Source organism: Triticum dicoccoides, chromosome 4A (assembly GCF_002162155.2).
Source record: "Triticum dicoccoides isolate Atlit2015 ecotype Zavitan chromosome 4A, WEW_v2.0, whole genome shotgun sequence".
Classification (NCBI taxonomy): domain Eukaryota; kingdom Viridiplantae; phylum Streptophyta; class Magnoliopsida; order Poales; family Poaceae; genus Triticum; species Triticum dicoccoides.
Window position 1 is genome coordinate 471,257,500 of NC_041386.1, and position 11,512 is coordinate 471,269,011.

Here is an 11,512-nt window from a genome sequence, read left to right on the forward strand (position 1 = left end):
TGTTGCAATCCCAGGCTGAACTCTCACACACGTCCCACACCTCGCCACTGTCATGTCCTTTGTGACATGGGCCATGCTGCAATTCCACGCCGAGCTCCGACACAAACAAGCACGCCTCAAGCTGCCCCTGTCCTTTGCAATATGGTTTGTGTAGTGATTGCAACATGGGCCATGTTGCAAATCTTGGCTGAGACACACCTCAGGTGCGTGAGGAATCGGATGGTGCGATGCAAATCATTCAATTGAGCACTAGCCTTTTCCTTTTTCTATGTACATGAGAGGGGAAAACAACAGAGCCGGTCACATTGTTTGTTTATAGAACTTAGTGGGTCACATGTAAAAGTCCATCTTTACACATGGTTTAAGGCATGGAACTTATTAGACTTTTGCCGGTGCTCCAAAGTGTATGGGTGTTAAGGATGCCATATAGGCAAAAATGATGTGGCAAAGCAATTAAAAAGGAAAGAGAGCATTATGGTGAACCCAGAAAGGAATGATATGTTAAGCGCATGGACCTATGTAAAATGCCTACCAACCAATGCATGAAGTAGTTTAATTATTAAACAATTCAATGAGGGAAGATTAGCTACAAAAGCTAAGCACCAATTCATTATGGAGATTAGTTGCTAAGGTTCTTTTACAATAGTTCTAAGGTTTTTAATGCACTTAGCACCTCACTTAAGCAACAATGCATTGGAAGAGGCCTTATGTGTAAGGGCATCTTCAATGCACATCACCAAACGAACGTCATCGACTGCCCGCGAACACGTCTAGATGTGTTTGCTGATAGTTAGTAGGGCGGAGGCCACCCGGCCATGATCATCAAATGCTCAACCCATTTAAAATAGATCGAGAAAAACACAAACGAAATTTAAGAAAAAGAAACAAAATTAACAAAGTTTGATATATTTACAACCAAAGAACGGAATTTAACAAGTCCAACTAAACTTAAACTAAAAACTAACTAACCTACAACAGGTACCAGACGGTGACCTCGTAGGCATCTCCTACGACGACAGTGACACCTCTTCGTTGTCCCCACCATCAAACGATCCACCGTCCGTGCCTCCATCTGAGCCAATGTTGCTAACATCATCGTGCAAGTGTGTAGGATCGAAAGTATGTCTAGAGGGGGTGATTAGACTACTTGACCAAATAAAAACTTGACCTTTTTTCCCAATTTTAGTTCTTGGCAGATTTTAGCTATTTTAGGACAAGTCAAGCAATCATCACACAATTCAAGCAAGCATGCAAAGAGTATATTGGCAGCGGAAAGTAAAGCATGCAACTTGCAAGAATGTAAAGGGAAGCGTTTGGAGAATTCAAACGCAATTGGAGACACGGATGTTTTTCCCGTGGTTCGGATAGGTGGTGCTATCCTACATCCACGTTGATGGAGACTTCAACCCACAAAGGGTAACGGTTGCGAGAGTCCACGGAGGGCTCCACCCACAAAGGGTAACGGTTGCGCGAGTCCACACAGGGGTCCACCCACGAAGGGTCCACGAAGAAGCAATCACCCACAAAGGGTCCACGAAGAAGCAACCTTGTCTATCCCACCATGGCCATCGCCCACACAGGACTTGCCTCATTAGCGGTAGATCTTCACGAAGTAGGCGATCTCCTTGCCCTTACAAACTTCTTGGTTCAACTCCACAATCTTGTCGGAGGCTCCCAAGTGACACCTAGCCAATCTAGGAGACACCACTCTCCAAGAAGTAACAAATGGTGTGTAGGTAATGAACTCCTTGCTCTTGTGCTTCAAATGATAGTCTCCCCAACACTCAACTCTCTCTCATAGGATTTGGATTTGGTGGAAAGAAGATTTGAGTGGAAAGCAACTTGGAGAGCCTAGAGATCAAGATTCATATGGTAGGAATGGAATTTCTTGGTCTCAACACATGAGTAGGTGGTTCTCTCTCAGAACATGTGAGTTGGAATGGTGTATGTGTTCTGATGGCTCTCTCTTCGAATGAAGAGGGGTGGAGGGGTATATATAGCCTCCACACAAAATCCAACCGTTACACAGTTTTCCAATCCCTGTGGGACCGAATCACAAACTCGGTCGGACCGAAAATGTAAACCTAGTGACCGTTAGAGATTTTCGGTGGGACTGACATGCAACTCGGTAGTACCGATATGGTTAGGGTTTGGGCATAACGTAATCTCGGTGAGACCGATTACACAAACTCGGTGAGACCGAATTTGGTAATTAGCTAACCAGAGAGTTGGTCAGGCAAACTCAGTGGGACCGATTTGCTCTTTTGGTGAGACCGAAAAGTTACAAAGGGGAAACACTGAATTTACATTGCAATCTCGGTGGGACCGATTCGCTCTTTCGGTGAGACCGAAAAGTTACGAAAGGGAAACAGAGAGTTTGCAATCCCATCTCGGTGAGACCGAGATCCCTATCGGTAGAATCGAATTGCTAGGGTTTGGCAGTGGCTAATGACAAGTGAAACTCGGTGGCGCCGGATAGGAAGAATCGGTAGGACCGGGTTTGGCTTAGGGTTTAGGTCAAAAGTGGATATGGGAAAGTAGTTGAGGGTTTTTGGAGCATATCACTAAGCACATGAAGCAAGAGGCTCATTAAGCAACACCTCATCCCTCCTTGATAGTATTATCTTTTCCTAAAGATTCAATGCGATCTTGGATCACTAAAATATAAAATGAAGAGTCTTGAGCTTTTGAGCTTGAGCCAATCCTTTTTTCCTTAGCATTTTGAGGGTTCCACTTTCACATCCATGCCATGCCAATCATTGAGCTTTCCTGAAATAATCATCTTGGAATAGCATTAGCTCAATGAGCTATATGTTGTTATGAATTACCAAAACCACCTAGGGATAGTTGCACTTTCAGTCTCCCCCTTTTTGGTAATTGATGACAACATATAGATCAAAGCTTCGACAAATGATAATAAGCATGAAATATATCGTCTCTTTGAGAAGTATGTGATAAGTAAGAGCTCCCCCTAAATTTGTGCATATTTAAAATTTGCTTTGGACTGCAAATGCACAAGGAGTTAGAGTCATGGGTTACTCTTCCATGTCACATACATCTTGGTGGAGCGCTTAAAATGATAAGAATGAAATACATGCACTCATCACCAAGAATAGTGAAAGATCACATAAGATAGATAAGATAATAGCATTAAGTAAGCATTAAGTGTAGCTTATGATCAAACACATGATCATTAAGTGTAGCTTAAAATAAAGCAAGAGAGAAAAGCAACACTCTCTCTCTCGAAGCCTATGATCTATACATTTTTCTCCCCCTTTGGCAACAAGTTACCAAAAAGTTCCTAGAAAATGCATAGTGCTAGATCGACGCTCAGGCTTGATCTTCTGGTGGTGGTGGAGTCCGGATCACTCCAAGGACGAAGGCTTCTATAGACGCTGAAGTAGACGCTGGAGTTGGAGCTGAAGTAGATGCTGGAGCTGGTGGAACTGAGGCTGTAGCTGGTGCTGAGGTGGTGGCTCTTGTGTCAGCAACTGGCACAGCAGACGACCTCGGACCTCGTGGCACTCTGGCAAAGGCATGAGTGGTAGTCCTGCCTCTCCTCTCCTGCATATCATCTTGGAGCTGCTCCACTGCAGACTGAATCTCCGTTACCTTGACATCCAAGTCATAGAACTTTTGTTCCATGATTCTCTCTAGGCTTGCCTGGTTTTGAGTTAGGGTGGCTAGTCCTTGCTCAATCCGCAGGGTGGATGCAATCAGGTAACCAAGCTGCTCTTGTTTGGTCTTCAAGAAATACTCAGATGCCTCCTCTTGAGTTGGCATCTTGGCAGCTTTCTCCTTCCTTGCCTTCTCCTTCTTTGTGTATGCTTGGGCAGATGATGGCTCGTTCTCAGTCATGACAACTTGATTGTCCTCAAAATCTGGACGGATGGGCAGGTGTTCCTTGTCCAATAAATATATGCCCTTGCCCATCTTGGAGTTAATGAGCTCCTGGATCTGAGGGGCATATCCGCAACTCCTCTTCTGATCTGCTGCAGTCCTTTTGATAGTTTCCACTATGAGGCTCATCACCTTGAACTTCTGAGGCACATCAAATACATGTAGCAAGTTGATAGCATGGCCTCTGATCATCTTGTGATCTCCAGACTTGGGCAATAAGGTGTGCCTCAAGATCCAATTGATAGTTGGCAGCCCTGATAGAAGGTAATGCACAGACCCAAATTTGAACGTGTCAAGTGCTTCATTTGGAATTTCCTTGTACATATTGGACATAGAGTTATGGTCCATCTTCTTCTTGGCATATATGTCCAAATCATCATCATGCTCCTCTGGGGCATTAATGATCTGTGCCCACTCAGCAACTGTGGATTGGTACCTTGTACCCTCAGACATCCATGTGATCCTCCCATCTGAATAAAAATGTGATGTGGAGTAGAACTGCATTATAAGCTCCTCATTCCACTTTGTGAGCTTCTGCCCAACAAAGTCAGCTACTCCACAAGCTATGAAGCTGTCTTGCACTCCAGGATAGTGCTCCTCATTGTCCTTGATGTACTGCCAGTCAACCCATCTCATATCACAGACTATTGGCTTCTTATCAAGCAGTACTGTCTCATAGAAGTCCTGCTGTTCCTTAGTGTGGAACCTGTAGTCAACAACAGTCCTCCTCCTTGAAGCATACGGGTCTGCTTCTCTCCACTTCCTCAGCCCTGAATCTCTCCTGAGCTTCATGTCCTCAGCCACAGGATGCGCATCGTTGTGGTCTGGGATCTTGGGCTTGAGCTTTCTCAGAACTTGCTCTTCATCCTCTTCTTCAGCAACAGTCTCAGGCACTGGGGCCTTGTTCTTCTTAGCTGCAGGAATGCTCCTTGTATTCCTCTTTGGTTTTGGCTTGGAGGCAGCTTTGGGCTTAGATGCAATAGCCCCTGATCTTATGGCATCACCCATCAGCTTGGGTGCCTTGGGTGCTGGTGCAGCTACCTCTTCTTCCTCTTCCTCTTCCATGATGGAAGCCTTTCCTAGCACTCTGGCTACGGTCTTCTTGACCCTTTCCTTTCTTTTCTTTCCCTCAGCAGCAACTGGCTCTTTGGGTGCAGGCTTCTCAGTTGAAGCTCTTGCCTTTGACATAGGCTGCCTGCCTGCTGGCCTTTTGATCTTTAGACCTGGCTTTGTGCCTTGAGCTGGCTCAACTCTCTTTGATGTGGCCTCTTCCTCTGCCACGTAATCTTCATCTTCGGAGTCTTAAGTTCTCTTCTTCTTCTGTCTGGTGGCAGCTTTTGGCAGATTGCTTGGGGTACTTCTGCTGCCCTCATCTTAAGAGCTGGAGGGACTAGTGCCCTCACTCATGTGCACCTGCTGCTCTGACATGTTCTCGCTATCACTTTGATCAGACATGCTGCAAGCTCTGACTTCTGACCCTGTGAATAGTTTATAGATGAGGTAGAATAGATGAGCATCACAAAATGCAGAGATTTTTGCAAAAAGAATGATCCAAAAACTTAGTTTTAGTTTCCCACTGAAATCATCTCGGATCTACCGATTTTCAAACTCGGTGATACCGAAGCAGTTTTGGAACCTAAACTAGTGAACTCGGTAGGACCGAGTCACAGTTCGGTGGCACCGAGACTGCTAGGGTTTCACAGAGTTCCAAAATCGGTCACACCGATAAGTAATTCTTGGTTAGACCGAGTCTCACTTGTGCAATGGCATAAGCCAAATCGGTGGGACCGAGTTTTTCAACTCGGTGGGTCCGAGATGGTTTCGGTGGAAACCTAACCCTAAAATTTTCGAATCAAAGCTAATCTACGGGCGTATTGACTGGATAGGAGTGTTTCAATCGTGGCAAGAATCATGAAGAACACAATGTGCTAGGAATCGGACGGGGAATGGCACTGTGATCGAGTCCATACCCTAGTTCGGCGGAGACTCGCTACGGCGGCAACGGCGGGGTAGAATTCCTGTTGACGGCGACGGAGACCAGCGGCTGGAGGCGGCTGGCAGCGAGAAGACGATCCGGAGACCACGTTGGCAGAGCAGGCTATCGCGCGGGCGAAGGGGTTCAGAGAAATTTCCAAATTTTTCCCGTGACTATATATAGCCCGACCCTGTCGGTATGACCAAGTGGAACAACTCGGTGGCACCGAGATTCATAACTGCAGGCAGTTACTGAAACTCGGTGGGACTGAAATGTTCAAATCGGTTGCACCGAGATCGAAAACCTAGATCAACTTAATGATCTCGGTAGGACCGAAAGTGGGGTATCGGTCAGACCGAGAATCATAAAGAGGTTTTGGAAGTTTAAGTCTATGACAAATCGGGGACTCTAAGCGCTCCTCACACAGAGTGGTTCGAATCTGACTTGATCAAATTTTGTGATGCAGCATGAATAGAGTTTGAGACGAGAAAAGCATAGATAGCTAGAGGAGGTACTTAGGCATTCTTGTCCATCCACTTAGCAAAATAAAATAAAACCAAACAATCAAAACAACAAGTGGATGTCCTCGAATGAGTAAAATATGCAACCAGCATGCTCACATAATAAGATTGCAAATGAAATATGTGGCAAGGCATGCACAGCCAATTCTAGCATCTATCAAGAAATTTGCGATGACAAGGTCATCTATATATGAGTATATTGACTTAGGAGTCAAGTGAGAGCACTTGATCATAGGTCATACTCATCGTTTAAGCTTAAGTGGGGTTACCACTTTTACATGAAGCATTGTTGTGTTCACATCTTTAGAGTTGCTTTAGCTCAAGTCTTAGAGTAAAGCTCCCCCTAGATGTGATATCCCCCCTAAGAGGGATGAACTAACCTTGGGTTTTGTCGATGATGACTTCATGTAGATGTTGAAGATGTGGATGCTCATTGTTGATGTAGATCACTTGGAGCTATCCATTTGAGTGAATTGCACTTTCAATACGTACATGGGTTAGTCCCACAAGGAACAAACAAGGATATCCATAGACATAGAGTGATGCACACACAAGATGATGTCCATGAAAACTTTTAGGTTACCTTGTCCCTTGTCTTACCAACAAGAGGGTTTGTGACTCCTTGAACTAGTGCAAGATGTGGAAGTTGATTGCACTTGTTCTTGCCAAAATGATAAGAGTGAAGTATGTTGGCGGAGTCATCCTCAAGAACTCTTCTAGTTCTTCTTCTTTTGAATCCACACCATCTTGATGGGAATCCTTGGAGTTGTAGTCGTACTTGATGAAGTGGCACTTGAAGTAGTCTTGGGAATCCACTTGACTAAGGTCTTAGGAGCTTCTTCAAATGCATCAATTTCCTCTTGAAGCTTGTCCTTGCCTTTTTGCTCGTAGTCTTGTGGTGGAAGATCATCTTGAGCTTGTGTTCCCTTGAAAGAAGTATCATACTTCTCTTGTTGAGGAACAAACTTTGTCTTGGGGTATTGATCTTCTTCCCACTCAACTCCATTGGCATTGAACTTTCGTTCAAAACCAACACCTTGATTCTTCCGGTGCATTCCTTGCTTGCGCACAATTTCCTCGAATTGCTTACTCCCGGCAAGGCTTTTGTACACTCCTTTCTCTATAATTCCCTTCAATAAGCTATTTTATTGCTCAAGTGTAAGTTGGCTAAGAGAATCATTAGTGGAATCAAGAGAACTACTAGAAGCAACAATATTGGATTTAGCATGATCATTGTTACTGCTAGAGGAAGAATCTTTCTTGTTCTTGTTACTAGACTTGACTTGAGGCATGTAAGTGGATAAGAGTAAACGCTTGGCAATGTAAGAAGAGCTTTTCTTGCAGAGATCATCATTGATTGCTTTTAAGAACTCATGCTCTTGCTCAAGATTGAGCTTTTCAAAGCGTAATTTCTCATGAGCTCTTAAAAGTTCTCGATGATCTTCGAAGATAGTTTCATGAGCTAACTTAAGAGTGTTTAGTTCTTTAGTTAGAGCCTCAATCTTCTCCTTATCATTGTCATTCGTTTTATCTTGATTAGCATGTTTAATTGACGTTTCATCATAGTATTCATGACTAGAGTTGTCAACAAGCAAATCATCACCTAACAAGTCATCTTCATCACTATTGAAATCAACATACTCGGGGTGTGTTACCTTAGGACCTTTGGCCATGAAGCATCTTCCAATTCCTTCATTTGGTGAGTCAAATATGTCGTAGGAGTTGGTTGACACAAGTGCTAGACCGGCAACACCTTCATCTTGAGTATCTTCGGAGTCGGAGTGATAACTTCTCTCGGAGTGGCTGTCGGAGTCGGAGTCGGATACCCATTCACCAACATGAGCTTGATGTCTTCGTCTTGTGTAGCTCCTTGATGATTTTTCCTTCCTTTCCGAATCCTTGCTTCTCCGTGAGTATCTTCGTTCATAACGATCATCTCTACTCCTCCTCTCTCTTGGTGGTGATTCTTTGCTTCTTCTTTTTGGAGAATCTTCTTTTCTCTTGTAGGGAGTCGTACACTCATTGGAATAGTGTCCGGATCTTCCACAACTATAGCAGTTTCGCTCTCGACTAGAAGATCTTTTGTCATTGTAGGACCTTGACTTGAAGCTTCTATCTTTGCTTCTACTCTTGTAGAACTTGTTGAAGTTCTTCACCATTAAGCTCAATTCTTCATTGAAGTCTTGTTTCTCACTTGATGATGTAGGGGCTTCACATGAGGCTTTATAGGCACCACTTGATTTGTTGTGAAGTTCCTCTTTATCCTTAAGTGACATCTCATGAGCAACAATTCTTCCAATCACCCCCGTTGGCTTGGGATCTTTGTAATTGGGCATCATTTGGATCAATGTGCACACGGTATCATATTTTCCATCCAAGGCTCTTAGAATCTTCTTGATGATGAATCTGTCGGTCATCTCTTCACTTCCTAAGCCGGCAATCTCATTTGTGATGAGAGCAAGCCTAGAGTACATTTCAGCGACACCTTCACCATCCTTCATCCTGAACTTGTCAAGTTGGCTTTGAAGCACATCCAACTTGGATTCCTTGACGGAGTCAGTACCTTCGTGCATATCAATCAAAGTGTCCCAAATTTCCTTCGCATTCTCAAGACGGCTGATTTTGTTGAATTTTTCAGGGCACAATCCGTTGAAGAGAATATCACAAGCTTGAGCATTGTATTGCAACATCTTCAACTCATCTGCGGTAGCTTCACGGTTTGGTTCTCTCCCATCAAAGAAGTCACCTTGAAAACCAACACACACAATAGCCCAAACAGCGGGGTTATGTCCAAGAATATGCATTTTCATTTTATGCTTCCAACTAGCAAAATTAGTACCATCAAAGTAGGGACCTCTACGGTGGTAATTTCCCTCGCTAGACGCCATACTCTCCTAGGTTGTGAAACCAAGGCTATGACCACCAAAGCTATGGAGATCAAAGCAAATGGAGACCAAAGCTCTGATACCACTTGTAGGATCGAAAGTATGTCTAGAGGGGGGTGATTAGACTACTTGACCAAATAAAAACTTGACCTTTTCCCAATTTTAGTTCTTGGCAGATTTTAGCTAATTTAGGACAAGTCAAGCAATCATCACGCAATTCAAGCAAGCATGCAAAGAGTATATTGGCAGTGGAAAGTAAAGCATGCAACTTGCAAGAATGTAAAGGGAAGGGTTTGGAGAATTCAAACGCAATTGGAGACACGGATGTTTTTCCCGTGGTTCGGATAGGTGGTGCTATCCTACATTCACGTTGATGGAGACTTCAACCCATAAAGGGTAACGGTTGCGAGAGTCCACGGAGGGCTCCACCCACAAAGGGTAATGGTTGCGCGAGTCCACACAGGGCTCCACCCACGAAGGGTCCACGAAGAAGCAACCACCCACAAAGGGTCCACGAAGAAGCAACCTTGTCTATCCCACCATGGCCATCGCCCACACAGGAATTGCCTCACTAGCGGTAGATCTTCACGAAGTAGGCGATCTCCTTGCCCTTACAAACTTCTTGGTTCAACTCCACAATCTTGTCGGAGGCTCCCAAGTGACACCTAGCCAATCTAGGAGACACCACTCTCCAAGAAGTAACAAATGGTGTGTAGGTAATGAACTCCTTGCTCTTGTGCTTCAAATGATAGTCTCCCCAACACTCAACTCTCTCTCATAGGATTTGGATTTGGTGGAAAGAAGATTTGAGTGGAAAGCAACTTGGAGAGCCTAGAGATCAAGATTCATATGGTAGGAATGGAATTTCTTGGTCTCAACACATGAGTAGGTGGTTCTCTCTCAGAACATGTGAGTTGGAATGGTGTATGTGTTCTGATGGCTCTCTCTTCGAATGAAGAGGGGGTGGAGGGGTATATATAGCCTCGACACAAAATCCAACCATTACACAGTTTTCCAATCCCGGTGGGACCGAATCACAAACTCGGTCGGACCGAAAATGTAAACCTAGTGACCGTTAGAGATTTTCGGTGGGACTGACATGCAACTCGGTAGTACCGATATGGTTAGGGTTTGGGCATAACGTAATCTCGGTGAGACCGATTACACAAACTCGGTGAGACCGAATTTGGTAATTAGCTAACCAGAGAGTTGGTCAGGAAAACTCGGTGGGACCGATTTGCTCTTTCGGTGAGACCGAAAAGTTACAAAGGGGAAACACTGAATTTACATTGCAATCTCGGTGGGACCGATTCGCTCTTTCGGTGAGACCGAAAAGTTACGAAAGGGAAACAGAGAGTTTGCAATCCCATCTCGGTGAGACCGAGATCCCTATCAGTAGAACTGAATTGCTAGGGTTTGGCAGTGGCTAATGACAAGTGAAACTCGGTGGCGCCGGATAGGAAGAATCGGTAGGACCAAGTTTGGCTTAGGGTTTAGGTCAAAAGTGGATATGGGAAAGTAGTTGAGGGTTTTTGGAGCATATCACTAAGCACATGAAGCAAGAGGCTCATTAAGCAACACCTCATCCCTCCTTGATAGTATTGGCTTTTCCTAAAGACTCAATGTGATCTTGGATCACTAAAATATAAATTGAAGAGTCTTGAGCTTTTGAGCTTGAGCCAATCCTTTTTCCTTAGCATTTTGAGGGTTCCACTTTCACATCCATGCCATGCCAATCATTGAGCTTTCCTAAAATAATCATCTTGGAATAGCATTAGCTCAATGAGCTATATGTTGTTATGAATTACCAAAACCACCTAGGGATAGTTGCACTTTCAAAGTGGTGGAAGGCCCGCCAAGCATCGCGGCATCCCTGCTCGACCTCTGCGGTGCGCTTGCGGCGTAGATGTTTTGTCGCATCATACTGATGGAAATATGCCCTAGAGGCAATAATAAAATGGTTATTATTATATTTCCTTAATCATGATAAAGGTTTATTATTCATGCTAGAATTATATTGACCGGAAACTTAAATACATGTGTGGGTACATAAACAAATACCGTGTCCCTAGTGAGCATCTACTAGACTAGATGGTTGATCAAAAGATGGTTAAGGTTTCCTAACCATAGACATGAGTTGTCATTCGATAATGGGATCACATCATTAAGAGAATGATGTGATGGACAAGACCTATTTTTTAGCTTAACATATGATCGTTCAGTTTATTGCT